The sequence below is a fragment of the Rhipicephalus microplus genome, chromosome X (genome assembly GCF_043290135.1).
Source record: "Rhipicephalus microplus isolate Deutch F79 chromosome X, USDA_Rmic, whole genome shotgun sequence".
In the NCBI taxonomy this organism is placed as follows: Eukaryota; Metazoa; Arthropoda; class Arachnida; order Ixodida; family Ixodidae; genus Rhipicephalus; species Rhipicephalus microplus.
The window spans coordinates 68,563,449-68,583,971 of record NC_134710.1 but is presented as its reverse complement, the minus strand read 5'-3'; positions in this window follow the sequence as shown (position 1 = coordinate 68,583,971).

The following is a 20,523-nucleotide window of genomic DNA, read 5'->3' as shown; positions in this document are numbered from 1 at the left end:
TGGCTGGTAATGGGAAATGAGAGACCGGAGAATTCGGCTTTTACTTTCTTACCGCTTGCGCTTCGTATCTACTTCCCACCTTTAACCACCTCGAGTTCATCGTACATACTATTTCATTGTATTCGTCGTACTGCGGCTCAACGCTCGCAAAACCTTTCTAAAACTAAGGAGGTTACACTCAGCGAGTATAGCGTAGCAACCCTTTCTTGTCAGATAGTTCTCAATGTACATGCCAGTGGCTGCTAGTGGGGATCGCAGCGTGCGCGTTAACTAAAACCCGAATGCTCCTGTCTCTCATTCCCCGTAAGCAGCCATTGGCATGTACACTGAGCACTATTTTTCATTGTTCAAAAACGCACAGAAGAAATCTCTCACCGGCACAACCTTGGAGGTCAAAATGTTATACTTGTTACACACTACAACGGCTACGAGGGACGAACGGGTGCCTCTTTAAGGAGCTTCGTCCCTTAAAAAAAGAGAGAGAGAGAGAGAAGCTCGTCGGCAGACTTCTGTCGAGTGCGCGAGATTTGCCGATTGCGTGCCGCGTACTCAAAGGGATGTTCGCGGAGGGCATGCGGACCCCTGTTCACCCGCAAATGTTTCGGCGTGCGCAACGGATTGAACGCGTGTCCAGCGGTCGCCGCAAAACGCAACAGCCGCGAGCGCGTCGCCTTCGGGAAGAGGAGGTTTTGCCGGCGTAATTTATGGAGCCAGTCGGCGTGCATCTCCGGCTCAAAGGGGCCTCACGCGGCGCTGCATGTTTTCCAGTTTGGACGAGCACTTCTCGGGTCGCCTTTGCGGTAGTCGTGCCCTCAGGGATAAACACGCTGGCTGGGCCACCAAGAAGCAGTGAGGAGGGAAGAGTATCTGATTATTTTCGAGCTCGATCAAATCTCGATTGCTCCTCACACGCTTTCCGATGTTGCCGTTGTGTGTTTTTCGGTCGGCTGCTCGTTCGTGTGTTCACTTGTTGGCAGTGCGCGAATGCAACTCGTACTCAATTGTGCATTTCTTAATACTATAATTTTTCCTCACCGTTGGGAAGCATTACCCCGTATGTTACAGCTATGGTTTTAGCTGAAAATTATACTTCGCAGTCGCATACAAATGCGCATGAGACAAAGAGAAACCAGAAGCGCCATTTTCTTGTTGTTGTGTCTTTGACTTTGCCTCGGTAAACTGATGATGAATAGGACTCACAGACTATACCACGTTTTGTTTTTTAATTGTTCCTATAGTTCCTATACGCACAAGCGGCCTTTTTTTTTTTTACAGAGGGAGGGGGGTTTGATTGCATACGGCTCGGCGTCTTCTGTTTCGTTTGCGATACAGCTTACAGTAAGACTCGGGATCTACAATTTCCAAGAAGTACACAACATCAAGGCTAGTTCTTTACTGGTCTGCAGTGTGTGTGCTATCGAATGCCAAGGAGGCAACGCTTGGTTTGTGCGTGCAACCTTCCGGCAAGTGGCCAGCTGCCGATTTTCGCAGCCTATATATGGAGCACTCATCTACACGGCACTGAACGCTGTATCAAGTGCTTGGCTGAGAGGTACGGATGGGAAGCAATGTTGGCCTGACACGCCGGTGCAATGACACCGCCGCCGGAGAGTGAAGTCAAGGGCATCCTGAAGATTGACATTGCGCGCAAAGTGTTTGCGTCTTTCTTTTCGCTGTGTACTTTGTGCCCCACATTTGATTATTTTTAATGGATAATAATTTCGGATATAACCGACCATTAAATGAGATTGACGTGCTACAAAGATGTCGCGATGATTGTTTTGCATGCGAGTTGGGATCGCAGTATTTCAGGCACTTCGACATAAATTCGTAGTCAATGTCAAGATATAACGCATGAACGGACGGACGGATAGATAGATAGATAGATAGATAGATAGATAGATAGATAGATAGATAGATAGATAGATAGATAGATAGATGAAAGGTACTTCGAAAGAGCGGTGGTGAGTAGACACAAGCGTGATCGCATGTTGATATAGCTGGTTACGTTTAACCCTTCATTTTCTGGTTACAAGTGTACACATATTTAGACTTTCTTGTTTATTTATTTATTTATTTATTTATTTCCAATACCTACAGAGCCCACATAAGGCATTTGTGTAGGGGAGAGATAACATTTATATACATATTTAGGATTGAAAAAAGTTATACATTTCAGAACAATAAATAGAATAAAGAAAGAAAAATGCCGAATGGTGACGCGTATTTGGAAGAATTTACACAGCAAAGTATGGTATATATATATATATATATATATATATATATATATATATATATATATATATATATATATATATATATATATATATATATACGGGCAGAGATCACAAATACAACACAAATTCAAGCGTACACTGCTAAAAAGAAAGGAACAAACGAAAGTGCAATCAGGCTACCAAAAATTGTGACTTTGAAGCATAATGCTGATTGTTTCCGTGGACGCAGCTACAATTTCTTGAGGTAGTTTGTTGTACTGTTGTATCGACCGCGGAAAAAATGAATATTTAAAAATGTTAATTCTGGCAGCGAACTCGCGCACTTTAAGTGGGTGGTCAGTACGAGCAGATACACACACGCAGGCTTCAATATGTAGCTATCTTTGTGAATACCCGTTAAACCGTTGAATATTTTGTGAAACAGAGATAAACGTCAGAACTTGCGTCTGTCTTCAAGAAGAGGCCGTCCTAAAGTATTTCTGATTTCTAAACATATTTTACAAAAGTCATAATCACCTGTGACGAAACGGCCTGCACACGCTCTAGAGCGTCGATTTTCTCTTTAGTAAAAGGGTCCCAAGTGCTACACGCATACTCCGAAATTGTGCGTACATTCGAGATATAGAGGGTTTCTTTTGAGGCTGGTCGGTGCTTGTTTAAAGTTACGCCACATTAAGTTTAGTGTGTTGCTGGCCTTTCTTACGATGTAATCAATGTGCGCATTCCAAGTCAGATTGCTGGAAAAATTGACTCCTAGGTGCGTATATTCTGTCACTAAAGACAGCTGTGTTGTATTCATGACATAGCTTGCCATCAGGGGGCGCTTTTTGTTCATGAATCTTTAGAGGTTGCATTTGGACAGGTTGAGTGTGATGTTCCAAGTTGAACACCAAGACATGGCTTTGTTGAGATCATTTACTTGAAATTCCACGGTAAATACAGCATTGATAAATATTAGAAAGAGCAGAGGCCCTAAGATTGACCCCTGTGGCACACCTGATAAAAATGAGACATCGGAAGAGCGAACGCCTCCAAGTATCACGTGTTGGTTTCGATCTAGCACGTACGCTTCTAACCACTTCAAGATGGTAAATTGAGACCGCGGTCAACTTTTGTAGCAACAGGGTATGAGATACGGTATCGAATGCTTTCCGTAAGTGTAAAAAGGTGCAGTCAACTTGCAAACCGAAGTTAATAAACGCTGCAATGCCATGACAAAATTTTATCAGCCGAGTGTCACAAAAAAAAAAGCCAGCCCTGAAGCCATTTTGCGTTGCAATGAAGAACCTATTGTCTTGAAGGTATGCCATTAAATTTGTGTAAATAACAGGTTATAATGTTTTGTAAGCAACGCTTGTGATTGAAATTGGCCTGTAGTTGCATGCTCTTGCTTTTAAAGCATTTTTGTAAATTGGAATAACATTTGCAGTTTTCCAGTTTGAAGGTTTACCACCTACATGAAGGGATACTTTGAATAACAATGTTAAGAAAGGGGCGACAGACAATGCACACTTTTTTTATAACGAAATTTGAAATAAATTCAGGGCCGGTAGCCGAGTGTATGTTAATCTTCCACCAGAGTAATTCGATACCATCTTCAGACAGCTTAATTTCCCTCATCTCTGTGAGCTCTCTGACGTCATGCAATTTTGGAACCACGCCCTTTAACTGCTAAAACACAGAGTGAAAATAAGCATTGAAGGCCTCTGCTTTCGCCATGATATCTGCGCCGTAGGTTTTTTCATCCATGACGTCAGGGATAGCGTCACAGGAGTTCCTTTTGGTCTTGACATATTTCCACATTTCGTTTGGATTAGTTTTAACTTTGTCTCCAAGAGTGCATAGGAGCTTTTTGCGTGCATACGCGTCGACCCCCCGATTGCTTTGCTCATTTCCTTCATCTTTATACGTGCGGTGTAGGATTCGGCTAGTGGCAGTGCCTACCAAAGGCTCTATTTTTTTTCTGTTTATCAACGTATCCATTTCTTTAGTAATCCACGGTTTATCGTTTCGGCGCTGGGAAGTAATGAGACGCGACGGGATATAAGTTTTGTTAAAGACAATATTTTAGTTTTAAAAAGATCCCATGAAGAATTCATTTCTAGACACGAACTGTTAGCTACAAACTGCGGAAGGAAAGTGTCTAGTTCACATGATATTGACGTGTAATTGCCTTTTTCATAAAAAAAAAAAAGAGACCTTGCGAGTCTGCGCAGAGCGACGATCCTTAGTGGTACGGGACATCTTAGCGACGAGAACATCATGATCAGTAATACCAGGAATCGAGGGGACAGAAGACACAAGATCAAGTACATTGCAAAAAAAAAAATCAAGTACACTTGCACTGCTAGCCATAACCCGCGTTAGTTTTTGCACAAACTGAGACAATAAGTGAGCACATCATTTTGCGGAAGCTCTTCTAGAGGAGGGATGAATTGCCCAACTCACGTGTAAGGTGTCGCCATGTCGCATCTGGCAAATTAAAATCGCATGCTAAAACAATAAAAGTTACCTGTAATTTTAGAAGCACACTACTTACACTAAAAAGGGCTGAGGGGTTCTCGAGCTGGGTGGTCTGCAGAAGGAAACGAAAGGTATAGACGAGCCATTTTCACAGAGTACTTTGCAGCAGACAATTTCAGTTGAGTCAGCTTCAACGTCCATGAGTGAGTTAGATATTGTATCGTGAATCAGAATGAAAAAAGCTCCCCTATGCCCGTTCCTGTCCCTCCTGTAGACAGTGTAGCAGGTTAAAAAACTGCATTGCCATTTATTGTGCCGCCTAACAAAGATTCAGATCTAAATACTACATGGGGCTTTGGCGTTTCTATGAGGGCTGCAAATTCAAATATTTTATTTTTATGCTACAACAATTCACAACAATACAAACGATGTCATTTGTGCTGGATGGTTGCCTAGAATTCATTGATTTTGATATAGTGATATGCAGGGTTTAACGTCCCAAAACCCCCTTGTGATTATGAGAGACACCGTATTGGAGGGCCCCAGAAATTTCGACCACCTGGGGTTCTTTAACGTGCACCCAAATCTGAGTACTCGGGCCTACAACATTTCCGCCTCCATCGGAAATGCAGCCGCCGCAGCCGGGATTCGAACCCGCGACCTGCGGGTCAGCAGCCGAGTACCTTAGCCACTAGACCACCGCGGCGAAGCATACCTAGAAGTCAGGGGGGGCCTTTTTTTAGTTGCTGTGGCTTAGTTTTATTCACGCTGTCAGTTTCGGCGTTATAAACAAAAGTTTCTCTTCCACTCTTTAGTTTGTTATCAGATAGTCTGAAGTCGCCTCCCTTACTCTTAGCGCACCGAATAGACTTTCGCCTCTCTAGTCGAACTTTGTTGCTACAGTCCTCGCTAATAGCAAAACTTGTACTCTTCAACTGCGATGTAGCTGACAAAACACGCTGCTTTTCTTTAAACGAAAGAAACCGAACTATAATAGGCATGTTTTTTTTTTTTCTGTTGTGGTAAAGAGACTGAGCCTGTGAGCCCTCTCTACAGAATCGGATGAAGTATACACTTCAGATTTTTCTCCGCAAAAGGCGAGCACCTTGGTCTCCAAATCCTGCCAGGTTTCAGCGGCTGCAATTTGAAGGTCAAAAAAAAAAAAAAAAGGTACACGCTTATTTCTTTCGAGATCTATTTTCTGTATCATCTTCCGATTCTTGCCGCCTCTAAAATGTGGCACCAAGATTGTCGGTTTGCACGGTTCAGTGTCTCACTTTATCTTTTAGTGGACGCATCGACAACAATTTGTCCTCAAAGGCACTGAATTTGCTCTCTATCTGCGAAAACTTTTGCTCGAGCGCTTCTTGCCGTGACGCTACGGAACGAAGTTCCCCGACAATTTCTGTCTGCTTTTGTAGCACTGAAGACGTGAGAGGACCAGAGTTTCTCACGCAGCACTGAAGACGTGTAGCACTGAAGACGTGAGAGGACCAGAGTTGAGAGGACCAGAGTTGAGAGGACCAGAGTTCTTGTATAGACGTGAGAGGACCAGAGTTTCGTTCCACATCCTCTGCAGGTGGCTGCAGTTTTCGCAGATGTTGCACATATAGCAAGTACTTGATTCCTACGATAAAAATGCACGTACGAAAATTGAAGGCGGAACTGGGATCCAGCGCCAACTTTCGAAATGGCTTAACGTTAACAGGGCGACAGGAAAAACCTGAAGAAGTACGAGACACCTGTCCAGCGGCCATGTCGGCGCCATGGATCCCAAGGCGGTATGCAGGGGCGGCCGCTTATGTAGTTCCGATGTGCCAGGTTGCCAGTTAGCGTAGCGACAGCCGCTACGCTATTTATTTATTTATATTTATTAGCGCAACCTAAATCGCCCAAGTGGGCATTGTTATAGGGGGGTGAGAAGAAAAAATGCACAGTATTACAGTCGAACAAAACGCAAGTTTGCGCCGTCGAAAATGGCATACATTTGCACAGCAGCTCCTGCGCATTCACAAAAAGCCCACATCGTGTATAGTGACGGACAAAAAGCATCGGCTGCAACAGCAACAATACGCGCATCTAATTTATTCCATTTGCGAATAGTAAAAGGAAAAAGAAAGAATTAGCAAAAGCACCAGTACTACAGCTGACCTCGCGGATTTTTTTTTTTTTTGAGTGATCATTTCTATGTGACACGTATACTGTGGGGTCATCATGTATAAACTCTTTGTTAATGCGGACTATAGAATGGAAAAAATTTAATCGCAAGAATTTCCTGCGCTGTTCAAGAGGCTTCCATCCTAAGTTATTCTCAACGCATGTAACACTGGAGTTAAAATTGTAATTATTACTGGCAAAGTCCGCCGCATGGTTTCGTGCGCGTTCAAGTTTATAGATTAGAGTTTGAACATAAACCTTCCACAGTGTACAGGAATATTCAAGGATAGGTTGGACATTTGTAACGTACAAGCCTCTTTAAGACTTTTTGGAGCAAACTTGAAATTGAGTTTAATAAAGTTCAACACACCATTGGTATTGCCAGATATGTACCTATTCCAAGATAAATCGGCAGACAAGTATACACCACGGTATTTCAAATGTTCAACATGGTCAAGTTCTTCTCCTGACAAGCTTTAGGATGAGCGAAAAGGTTTGCGTTTTCCGGTAAAACTATGAGGAACCAACATTTTATTTTTTACATTCAGACACATCTTCCATTTTTCACACCACCTCACCACAGTGTCATAATCACGTTGTAATGCACAAATGTTGTCCATGATGTGCATTGATAGATAAATAACACAATCATCCGCGTACAGCCTCACGTTTGATGCTAGCGTCTCTGCCAAGTCATTAATATAGACGACGAAGAGTAAAGGACCCTATAACCATAGTTTCCTAATATGCACTAGAGGGAACTCTGGCGCTAGTGTCTACGAGAGCTGCAACGCACGGCGCTTCAACGAGCATGGGAATGATGGGTAGTACATACATGTGTCTAATCTTCGTACTTCTGGCCTGCCTTTGGCTCCGTGTGTGTTCATGTGACTTAGAGCTTTTTTCTCACAAAACAAAAATCAGCAAATGTTCAGCGATTGCGCTTCACCAACCTATTTTTTTCGACTTACCTATCCAAATTGGGTCAGGAAGTTCAAAAGGGTTGAATCTTTCTTTCAAAACAAAACCGAAACACAGCAGTAAACGAAGCCGCAAGTATGATTCGCCGCCCGCAAGTACGAAGACTAGGCAAATGTGTGTACTACCCATGATTCCCATCGTCACTGAACGATCGCAACGCCAGAGTCCCCTCTATTTTAGGAAATTCTATGCCTATAACGAACCTTGTGGCACGTACCCCGGAAGTTACGCTGACGTATGAAGAAGACGAACCATTTACGCGGACGGACTGTTTTCTAGAAGTTAATCAGTCCCTCAACCAACCAAGAACAGATGCAGGCAGACCTAAAAAAGATAATTTATGTATTAAAAGTGCATGTGGAACCGAGTCAAACGAGAGCCTTATCCTGCCTGTCATGTATTTTTGCCAGTGAACACAATGCTTTACAAATATCCTGTTCTTGTTTCCCCGTGAATGGTTCCAGATTCATCTTGACCTCTGCTGACAGCAATAAACGCCCCCAAAGCACAGGAAGCACAGCCCGAGATAGCTCTGCAATTGTCTCAGACAGCCAATGAAAATAAGCATGCACAAGACACGAAAGGTTGGGTTTCGGCGCCGTCACGCGAGGCCAGTCATATCGAGAAACGGAAAAGTGACAGTAAGCATATTGACCAGAAGAGCAAGAGACGAAGCACTGGGCAGTGTTCGGTGTAGCATGGTTCGTTGATCCAAGAGGACGTGAAATGCACATCAAAACTAGCGCCTGCAAAAGCTGAAGATCAAGAGACTCCCGTATTCACAAACGCTCCTCGACTCAAATTTCGTCCTTCGCTTCACTGACCCCCGTATTCACAAACGCTCCTCGATTCCACTTTCACCCTTCACTTGACAGAGTTGAGCACTGCGCCGCCGCTCGGCGGAAAATGGTGCTGCGCTACTCAAGAATCACACGACGTTATCGCTGATATGCAGTGACTTGCCGTGCCTAGAGAGGGCGCTTCCATCGGCTTTCTCAAGTGAAGGTGAAGCGTTGAGTGAAGGGACGTTCTAGAATACGGGGCCCCGCCACGGTGGTCTAGTGGCTAAGGTACTCGGCTGCTGATCCGCAGGTCGCGGGATCAAATCCCGGCTGTGGCGGCTGCATTTCCGATGGATGCGGAAATGTTGTAGGCCCGTGTACTCAGATTTGGGTGCACGTTAAAGAACCCCAGGTGGTCGAAATTTCCGGAGCCCTCCACTACAGCGTCTCTCATAATCATATGGTGGTTTTAGGACGTTAAACCCCACAAATCAATCAGTCTAGAATACGGGGATGAATTAAGCACAGCACCACTGCTCGATTGAAATTCTCGCTGTGCTTATTAAGAATCGCTGCAGATTATAGCCGAAGTCTCATCACTTGGTCTGCCAAACGACGGCGCGCCCATCGGCTTTTTCAAGTCAAGGTGAAGCGTTGAGTGAAGGGACGTTCTAGAATACGGTGGTAAGCATCCCGTCTTCACGACAGCACCAAAACCCGTGTTTTTAGGAGCTTGTTTGGCAAGCTTCTTACGCTCGCGCCTTGTCCAGCGGAAGCACCGTGTACACTTTTCCGGTTGGTTTCAGAAATGCTCATTAGATGGCGCACCACCGCTCAAGTCGTCTGCTGGGGGAACTGCAGAATGGGTTTCGGAAACACAGGAGGTTGGAAGACAATCTGTTCGCACTGACGCAGTGCATCGAAATAGCAGAAAAAGAACACAGGCCCCTGTGGCTAGCATTTTTGGATATCAAGGGAGCGTACGATAGCGTGGTTCAAGAGGAATTGTGGGGAATACTGGAAACACTAGGCGTGGAACATGTAGTCACTGATCTTTTAAAGGGTGTCTATAAAGGTAACAAGGTAGTTATAAAGTGGAAAAAACAGGTATCCAAGCCTGCAGAGGTAAAACGGGGGCTTAGGCAGGGGTGCCCCCTGTCACCCTTATTATTCATGATGTACCTACAAGGATTAGAGGCAAAATTAGAGGGAAGTGGACTGGGCTTCAACCTCTCTTTAGTCAAACAAGGAAAACTTATTGATCAGGCACTACCAGCATTAATGTACGCAGATGATATAGTGCTAATGGCCAACAACAAGGAAGATTTGCAGAGATTGATGGACATCTGCGGTAATGAGGGAGATAGGTTAGATTTTAGATTCAGTAGGGAAAAATCAGCAGTCATGATTTTCAATGACAACGAAGGTAGTGAGCTTAGAATACAGGAGGTCACGCTAGAGATGACAGATAAATACAAATATCTGGGCGTATGGATAAGCAATGGGACCGAGTATCTGAGGGAACACGAAATATACGTGACGACTAAAGGTAACAGGAATGCAGCAGTCATGAAAAATAGGGCACTGTGGAATTACAATAGGTATGATGTTGTGAGAGGAATATGGAAAGGGGTCATGGTTCCTGGGCTGACGTTCAGCAATGCGGTCTTGTGCATGAGATCAGAAGTTCAAGCAAGATTAGAAATTAAGCAACGTGGAATAGGTAGGCTTGCTTTAGGAGCTCACGGGAATACACCAAATCAGGGAGTACAAGGTGATATGGGATGGACATCATTTGAGGGCAGGGAAGCTAGCAGCAAGATAAAATTTGAGAAGCGATTGAGAGAAATGGGGGAAGAGCGTTGGGCTAGGAAGGTTTTCAGCTACTTGTACATGAAGAATGTCAATACAAAATGGAGGAAGCGAACCAGGAAGTTGACTGGTAAATACTTAGAAAACAGCAGGTGGCCAAACCAAAAAGAACTATCGGTTAAGAAAAAAGTGAAGGAAACGGAGACTGACATGTGGAGAATGGGCATGATTAAGAAGTCCGCACTAGAGATCTATCGAACTTTTAAGCAGGAAATTGCCAAGGAAAGGATCTATGATAATACTCGGGGTAGTTCTCTACTGTTTGAGGCCAGGACGGGAGTACTGCGAACCAAGACATATCGTGCCAAATACGAAGGGGTCGACACAATATGCAGTGCGTGTGGAGAGAAAGAAGAAACTGCCGAACACTTGATAATGTTCTGTAAAGGGCTTCACCCTATAGTTCAGGATGATGGCGCAGAGTTTTTCAAAGCACTGGGATTTAGGGACAGCGAGGGCAAAATAGACTTTAAGCGGGTAGAATTAACTAGAAGGAGGTTATCTGATTGGTGGCTAAAGTCAAGGCACGAGTGAAAATTAAACCCTTCACTGCGAAGTACGAATCCTCAACTTCATTATTTAAAGGAAAAAAAAAGATAAATGTAATGATTAGTTCACTAAGTATTACGGCTAGGTGACGTTAGCCGCCGCCTGATCTAAAGAGTACAGCCACATCCATCCATCCATCCATCCATCCATCCATCCATCCATCCACCCAGCTTATATTACGGCTTGGTGGCGCTAGCCACCGCCCGATCTAAAGGGTACAGCCATATCCATCTATCTATCTATCTATCGGCCCTCCGGGGATTTCAACGATTCCGTCTAGATGGCACACCGACGCTCAAGATGGCGCACACCACTCTTGGCAAGTGTGCGTCCTTTCTTTTCCCCGGGAGCTCACGCAGTGAACACTCTTTGTTATCGCTTGGCCGCACAAACACCTTAGAAGTCAAGGCAGCAGCACGGCGGGCTCGCAACGCAGTAGCGGCTCGGGCTCGGCGCCAAGACTTTGCGGTGACAGCCCGGGATGTATAACAACGTTGTCATGCCTATAAATGATAGTATAGGAGATCTCTACGGAGGATTCGCGGATTACCCGAAGATACATCCGAGCTTATAGTATTAAGGTCGTGGTTGTCTCGGCTACTGTACAGATCTCTGTAAAACTCCTCCGCTATTTTAACTATCCTATCCATATTGGTAGTTATTTTGCCTTCTTTGTCCCTTAGTGCATACATCCGACCTTTGCCTATCCCAAGTTTCCTCTTCAATGCTTTGACACTTCCTCCGTTTTTCAGAGCGTGTTCAATTCCCTCCATGTTATACCTTCTTACATCGCATACCTTACGTCTATTAATCAACTTCGAAAGCTCTGCCAGTTCTATTTTGTCTGTTGTACTTAAAACTTTCATGGTTTGACGCTTCTTAATAGGGTTCTTCGTTTCCTGGGAAAGCTTGCCAGTGTCCTGTCTAACTACCCTGCCTCCAACTTCCACTGCACACTCCGTAATGATACTCGTCAGATTATCATTCATTGTATCTACGCTAAGGTTGGTTTCCTCACTAAGAGCCGAGTACCTGTTCTGCAGTGACACTCTGAATTCCTGTACTTTCCCTCTCAGTGCTAGCTGATTGATTGGCTTCTTGCGTATCAGTTTCTGTCGTTCCTTCTTCAAGTCTAGGCGAATTCGAGACCGTACCATTCTATGGTGACTGCATCGTACCTTGCCAATCACTTCCACATCCTGCAGGATTCCAGGGTGTGCACTCATTATAAAGTCTATTTCGTTCTTATTTTCGCCATTATATTCGCCGAGACAACCACGTCCTTAATACTATAAGAACTAGCAGTAACCCAGATTACACCCCACCAGTAATGATAGAAGAAGTCAGAAAAGCTTTGGAGAGCATGCAAAGGGGCAAAGCTGCTGGTGAGGATCAGGTAACATCAGATCTGCTGAAAGATGGAGGACAGATTGTGTTAGAAAAACTAGCCACCCTGTTTACGAGGTGTCTCCTGACGGGAAGAGTACCAGAGTCTTGGAAGAACGCTAACATCATCTTAATACATAAGAAAGGAGATGACAAGGACATGAAGAATTACAGGCCGATCAGCTTGCTCTCTGTAGTATACAAGCTATTTACAAATGTAATTGCTCACAGAGTAAAGAAAACATTAGAATTCAATCAACCAAAGGAACAAGCAGGATTTCGAACAGGCTACTCAACAATTGACCACATTCATACTATCAGTCAGGTAATAGAGAAATGCTCAGAGTATAACCAACCACTATACATAGCCTTCATAGATTACGAGAAGGCGTTTGATTCAGTAGAAATATCAGCCGTCATGCAAACACTGCGGAATCAGGGCGTAGATGAAGTATATATAAATATTCTGGAAGAAATCTACAGGGGATCAACTGCTACCATAGTGCTTCATAAAGAAAGCAACAGAATACCAATCAAGAAGGGTGTAAGGCAGGGGGACACAATTTCCCCAATGCTATTTACCGCGTGCTTTCAGGAGGTGTTCAGAAGCCTAGAATGGGAACAGTTAGGAATAAGAGTCAATGGAGAATACCTTAGTAACCTGCGCTTCGCCGATGACATTGCATTGCTGAGTAACTCGGGGGACGAATTGCAACTCATGATTACGGAGTTAGACAAGGAGAGCAGAAAGGTGGGTCTTAAAATTAATCTGCAGAAAACGAAAGTAATGTACAACAACCTCGGCAAGGAGCAGCGCTTCGAGATAGGTAATAGTGCACTTGAAGTTGTAAAAGACTATGTCTACTTAGGGCAGGTAATAACCGCAGAGCCGAACCACGAGATTGAAGTAACTAGAAGAATAAGAATGGGGTGGAGCACATTCGGCAAGCACTCTCAAATTATGACAGGTAGATTGCCCCTATCCCTCAAGAGGAAGGTATATAACAGCTGTATCTTGCCGGTACTTAGCTACGGAGCAGAAACCTGGAGACTTACAAAGAGGGTTCAGCTTAAATTGAGGACGACGCAGCGAGCAATGGAAAGAAAAATGGTAGGTGTAACTTTAAGAGACAAGAAGAGAGCAGAGTGGATTAGGGAACAAACGGGGGTTCAGTATATCATAGCTGAAATCAAGAAGAAGAAATGGACATGGGCAGGGCATGTAGCGCGTAGACAGGATAACCGCTGGTCATTAAGGGTAACTGACTGGATTCCCAGAGAAGGGAAGCGGGTTAGGGGGAGACAGAAGGTTAGGTGGGCAGATGAGATTAAGAAGTTTGCGGGTATAAATTGGCAGCAGCAAGCACAGGACCGGGTTAACTGGCGGAACATGGGAGAGGCCTTTGTCCTGCAGTGGACGTAGTCAGGCTGATGATGATGATGATGATGACATCCGAGCTATCTCTTCTAACATCAGTTCAGTTTAGTTTATTTACCTTGTTTTCCAAAAGAGACATTACATAAGGGGTGGGTTAACAAAACATTCACATGATTTATACATAAAATAAATTCATAGTGCTTATTTACACGTTGTTGGAACAAGGACCGGTAGGTAATGGCGGCAGGAAGGTCTTTGGCAGTGCGGGGCATGAAGGATGCAGAGAAGTTCGGGCACGTGGGTGTGTGACTTGTTGCTGGTGAGAGGTGCGTTGAGAAATGCGTGCAGCGGGAACGATGTATGGAGCTTCATTAAGGGTACTGTAAAGGAACTTGCGAAAAAAAGAAAGATTACATAGAAGTGCGTCGACGTTCAGAAAGCTGCGATAAACCGGATTCTGCCTTAAGTGCTGAAATGCTGATATTATACGAGTAGCTTGGGTGAATGAATCTAGTAGTTCGATTCTGCACAGCTTCAAGAGAATCGATGACATATGATTGATGTGGGTTCTAGATGGCTGATGCATACTTCAGTTTTGGGTTTACGAGTAACTGATAAGCGAGTAACTTCACATTTCAGGGGGCCCGACGAAAATTCCGTCTAAGAAAGCCTATAGCGTTCGGTTCGTTGATGGTATGATATTAGGAATGTGAGCATGCCATGTCACATCGCTGCAAAGAGTGATTCCTAGATATTTTTAGGAATTTACATTCTCGAGAAGCGTGCTTCTAATTTTATAACAAAATTATGTGGTATTAGTACTGCGAGAAAATGACACAGCTTTACACTTGTTTTTTTTTTATTTAGGGTCATTAGCCAATCATCACACCAAGTAGCTATGTCATCTATACGTTTTCGGAGAGTAATTTGATTGTGGGTGTTATATATGATGCGATAAATGACACAATCATCCGCGAATATTCTAATTTGACAAGGGACGTATGAAGGTAAGTCGTTATTATACATTACAATAGTAAAGGGCCGAGGATCGATCCTTCAACACGCCAGTTGTCGTTAGTACTGAGTCAGATAAGTGATTATTTATAAATACGGGATTGGGAGTGGTTACGAAGAAATTCACTAATCCGCCTCAAGACATCCCGCATGCAAGTTAAGTTTTCTTAGTTTTAATATTGGCGCGAGTGGGGAACCTTATCAAAGGCCTTGCAGGAGTCCAGGAAGTTTACATCACTCTGTGCATTGATATAGAGATTTTAGTATGAATGTCATGTAGAAAGATGGCAAGCTGTGTTTCACAAGAGTATCCTCTGCGGAATCCATGCCGAGCGGGATGAAAAACGTCGTTCGAATCAAGAAAGCTTGCAACAAGAAAGTAGGTGACATGTTCCATAATTTGCAAGGAATGCTTGTTAATGAGATCGGACGGTATAGTTTAGCGGGGATGTTCCGTTACCGGTTTTGTGAACTGGAATGACCTTCCCAACTTTCCAGTCATCTGGAATAAGGCTTAAGGATAAAAACTTGGTGAACAGGAAAGATTGATTGATTAATATGTGGGGTTTAACGTCCCAAAACCACTATATGATTATGAGAGACGCCGTAGTGGAGGGCTCCGGAAATTTAGACCACCTGGGGTTCTTTAACGTGCACCCAAATCTGAGCACACGGGCCTACAACATTTCCGCCTCCATCGGAAATGCAGCCGCCGCAGCCGGGATTCGAACCCGCGACCTGCGGGTCAGCAGCCGAGTACCTTAGCCACTAGACCACCGCGGCGGGGCGAACAGGAAAGATAAATAGGTTGCCGTTATGCACTTTGTGTTTTTCAAAATATTTGCGTTAATTTCATCTATACCTGAGGAAGATGAACACTTCGTTTTGCTAATTATAGCGCCAATCCTGTTTACATTAAAAGTGATAGATGACATTGCACAATTCATACAAAGGGATGGTGATGCGGGAGGTGCATTTGACTTGTTCGTAAAGACACTTGCAAAGGTGGAGTTGAACACATTAGCGCAGTCGGCATCACTGAATATTTCATTTGACTCGTTTGTTATTTGTATGTTGTGCGTCTAATTAGTGTTAATAACTTTACAAAACTCCTTTGGTTTATTAACTAATACGTTTGGCAGGTTGTTATAGTAAAATGTGTGTTTGGCCTGACGCAATGCGTGCAGGTACATCTTTTCTGCTTCATAATAATTATTCTACGAGCGTGAGAGCCAACTTTTTTTTTTTTTCAGTGGTGCGATAAAGACATTTTTTTTTTCAAGCGTTTTAGGACTGCCGTGAACTATGGCTTTTGCTGGGAGGAATAAAAAGTGACTTTCAGAATAAATTTGTTGGCTAGTTCACTTAGTTTATCTTTGAAGCACTTTCAGTTTATGCTTCCACGGAATGTTCATGAAATGTTGACATGGAATACTGAAAAAAAAAAAAGCTTTGCCGTGGTGGTCTCGTGGCTAAGGTACTCGGCTGCTGACCCGCAGGTCGCGGGATCGAATCCTGGCTGCGGCGGCTGCATTTCTGATGGAGGCGGAAATGTTGTAGGCTCGTGTGCTCAGATTTGAACGCACGTTAAAGAACCCCAGGTGGTCGAAATTACCGGAGCCCTTCACTACGGCGTCTCTCATAATCATATGATGATTTTGGGACGTTAAACACCACATATCAATCATCAAAAAATAAAGCCATGGCTTCGTTAATCGCTTTGTATTTGCCTTTGCCATTGTTTTCTCAAAGGTATTTCGTGCCGGTGTAGTTATTAAAAAAACGGCATGAATTGGTTTATAAAAGAACTTTCTGTTGGGCTAGTTGGTACAACATTTGAAAAAAAAAATTAATTTGAGCGCAAACCCACACGCACGCACGCACGCACGCACGCACGCACGCACGCACGCACACACACACACACACACACACACACACACAATTTTTCTGAATTGGTTTATGATCACTTATTTCAGGTAAACAGCTAATTGATGAAAGGCTGTCAGTAAAATCGGTTAGTACAAGATAAAGGACGTTTGAAACCTGTTGGGTAACCCGGGTAGGCTCTATTGCTAAGTGAGAAAGAATGAAGTTCGGGCAAAAATAAAAAAACTCCCAAGCATTTCCCCGAGGGTGAACATGGTTAAGTGCGAATACACGGGGTGATGCTATGAGGGGTTTTTATTAATTCGCACTATTATATTTATTAATCACACTATGGTGCCTTTATGGTGTAATGGTTCCTGGGAATCGCAATTTGATCACACGGGGGAGTTTACGTTAACTCACTGGCGAATGCCAAGGGATTTGAACTTTACTCCCCCTCACGACCCGCTCTCGACGGGAGACTGAGAGAAAAGGCGGGCGCGCGAGAGAGAGGGGTGCGCGCGCAGCTGCAGCGAGCGAGGAGAGCGGATGAGCGAGCGAAGGGGGAGGGGGTATAAGGCGCGTTACTGACACCGATATCAGCGTCGCGTCCGTGGCTTGTTCGGTAGAGCGTCGCGCTGCGGCCCGCCAAGTCCTCTTTCTTTTAAAGATAGAGAGAAGACTGCGGACGCCGCCGACGGCGGTGGATGGTTTGGGGTCGCTTATAAAGTGTATTCACACTTAACAAAAAAATCCCGTGTGTATGTGCTGCTTGGCGCTGACAATGATTGTAGGTTGAAGCATGCAGTCTATTTGTGAAAAATTAAAACCACCACATAAGAGGATCTGGGTGATGGCGTGATCTTTCACGAGCCTCCTTACAGTGTTATTAAGCTCAAATCAGAATTCAGAAGTGGCACCAGGGGGCCTTTAGGCACAGCACGATTCACTTTGTGGATATGTCAGTGGTTTTTTTTTTGTTATTCCTTTTTGTGGAGCATCGACGTGTGTGTTCATCAGTCAGCTTTCTTCGTCACAGCTACGATAAACGTGTGTGGCATTGCATGTTTTTTTGGCACTGCACAGAACCATGGCATAGCAAAGAGTTTACGAATATTTCGAGTTATATTTTGTGGTTTCCGTGTTTTGTCAGCCCTTTCCTGTTTTTTTCCCTATTTTGACTACCTACCGAACACGGACGCCAGTGTTACCAACATCTCCTTTAGTAGAGCGCTTGGTTCAGAATTCTCGGAAAGCAACATCGGCCGCATTTGTCACTTTGGCCCGCATTTCTCGTTAAGGAGTCACACATCTAACCCTTCCTCAAGCCCCGTCGCGGTGGTCTCCTCAAGCCCCGTCGCGGTGGTCTAGTGGCTAAGGTACTCGACTGCTCTCCCGCATGCAGGTTGCGGAATCGAATCCCAAAGGCTGCGATTTCGATGGAGGCGAAAAGGGCGTCGGCCCGTGTGGCTCATGTTTCGGCGCACGTTGAAGAACCCCAGGTGGTTGAAATTTCTGGAGCTATTCACTACGGCGTTTCTCATAATCATATGGTGGTTTTCGGACGTTAAACCCCACATATAAATTAACCCATCCTTCGTTCGCACAACATTTCGTGTGACAGCCACTTCAAAATACCGGCGTTTCGCAGCGTCTCAGCTGATAAAGCGGTCACGTACGTGCCACTTTGCACTCAGAAATATATATACTGTTGCTGGGTGATTCCACGAGATATCGGCACGGGTCCAAAAGTTGATATTTTAGATTTCATTGAGTATTTTATATTTCGTGCACCTCTCACCAGGTAGCCCGAAAGTCAACTTCGTTTTATGATTAACGGCATAACATACGAGGAAAAAAAATATCAAACTTCACCAACACGGAGGCACCAATTTCGTCACCTGTCATTTTCGAAAATTGCAGATGCTATAAAAAGACAAATATTTTTGTTTCAAGGAAGATATTTTTTACCTGAAATGCATGTCTAATGAAGAATGAATTCGTACGGTTTCAAATTTGCAGACCTTAATAAAATAGCTTTTAAAGATGTCAAATTTTGCGAAAGTTTAAAATAAGTTACGTATTCCCAATTTTTTTTCTCCGAAAGTAATGCAAGCAGCGTTTTCAAACTTGACACGATTTAAGGATATAGTGTGTTCATTAGGTAAATAAATTATTGCTGCCGTAGAGCAAATGTAAATTTTTATATATTGCCTCAAAATTCTCATATTGGCAAAAGTGTACTCCACTGATATTTAAATAATAAAAAAAACACATCTTCGATTTTTCTTAAAATCTCGTAAATAGACAACCGAAGGCCATCATACAGTAATATAGAAAAACATGTTGCATTATTTTGTTTTTAGGGACAATATTCGTGGTACAAATCGGAGCTTTTCGAGAATGCACTGATAAGTTGAGAAATCTAGAAATCGGAACGGAAAAGCAGCAATGAGTTTCAAACGCAAGTAAACGTGTCCGCATTTGGTGAAGAAAGGCTGTTTTAGCAGATAGGAGTAACTATTTTGAACACGATGTTCTACAGTATCTGAATTCACTCTTATACGTAGAGCACTGAGACTTCTAATATGTGGTGCCTCTCCATTACTGACGCACAGATGGAGCTGCTGTGATGGCCATGTGTTTGCAACACGTTGGGTAAGAGAATTGAATGTTGAATGAGTTCTTAAACGATTCATAAGAAATTTTTATCATTTGATGCACGAAGACTGCCGCATTACACTGAAGAACACGCTTTAGGGCAAGTTGTCATGCGTCGTCTGCTCTACAAATGAATTGCTGTGCGCCGCATCTCGGAGGCAATGCTTTACATCATATGGTTCAAAGTAGGGACAAAGATTACGCCTCCCGTAATTTTATCGACAAAAACATTGTGAAATTCATTTTAACGTACTATACTTCAGTTTCGCATTCGCACTGGGGGTACTTGCGCACAAGTATTTCATCTGTAGAGCAGATGAGGGATGACAACTTGCCCTAAAGCGTGTTCTTCAGTCTAATGCGGCAGTCTTCGTGCCCCAAATGATAAAAATTTGTTATGAATCGTTTATGAACTTATTCAACATTCAATTCTCTTACTCAACGTGTTGCAAACACATGGCCGTCACAGCAGCTCCATCTGTGTGTCAGTAATGGAGAGGCACCACATATTAGAAGTCCCAGTGCTCTACGTATAAGAGTGAATTCAGATACTGTAGATTATCGTGTTCAAAATAGTTACTCCTATCTGCAAAAACAGCCCTTCTTCACCAAATGTGGTCACGTTTACTCGAGTTTGAAGCTCATTGCCGCTTTTCCGTTCCGATATCTAGATTTCTCAACTTATCAGTGCATTCTCGGAAAGCTCTGATTTGTACCACGAATATTGTCCCTAGAAACAAAATAATGCAACATGTTTTTCTATATTACTGTATTATGGCCTTCGGTTGTCTATTTACGAAAATTTAAGAAAAATCGAAGATGGGTTTTTTTATTATTCAAATTTCAGTGGAGTACACTTTTGCCAATATGAGGACTTTGAGGCAATATATAAAAATTTACATTTGCCCTACGGCAGAAATAATTTATGTACCTAATGGACACACTATATCCTTGAAACGTGTCAAGTTTGAAAACGCTGCTTGCATTACTTTTGGAGAAAAAAAATGCGGAATACGTAACTTATTTTAAACTGTCGCAAAATTAGACATTTTTAAAAGCTATTTTCAAAACTGGGTCTACAAACTTGAAACCCTATGAATTCATTCTTCATTAGACATGCATTTCAGGTGAAAAATATCTTCCTTGAAACAAAATTATTAGTTTTTTTATAGCATCT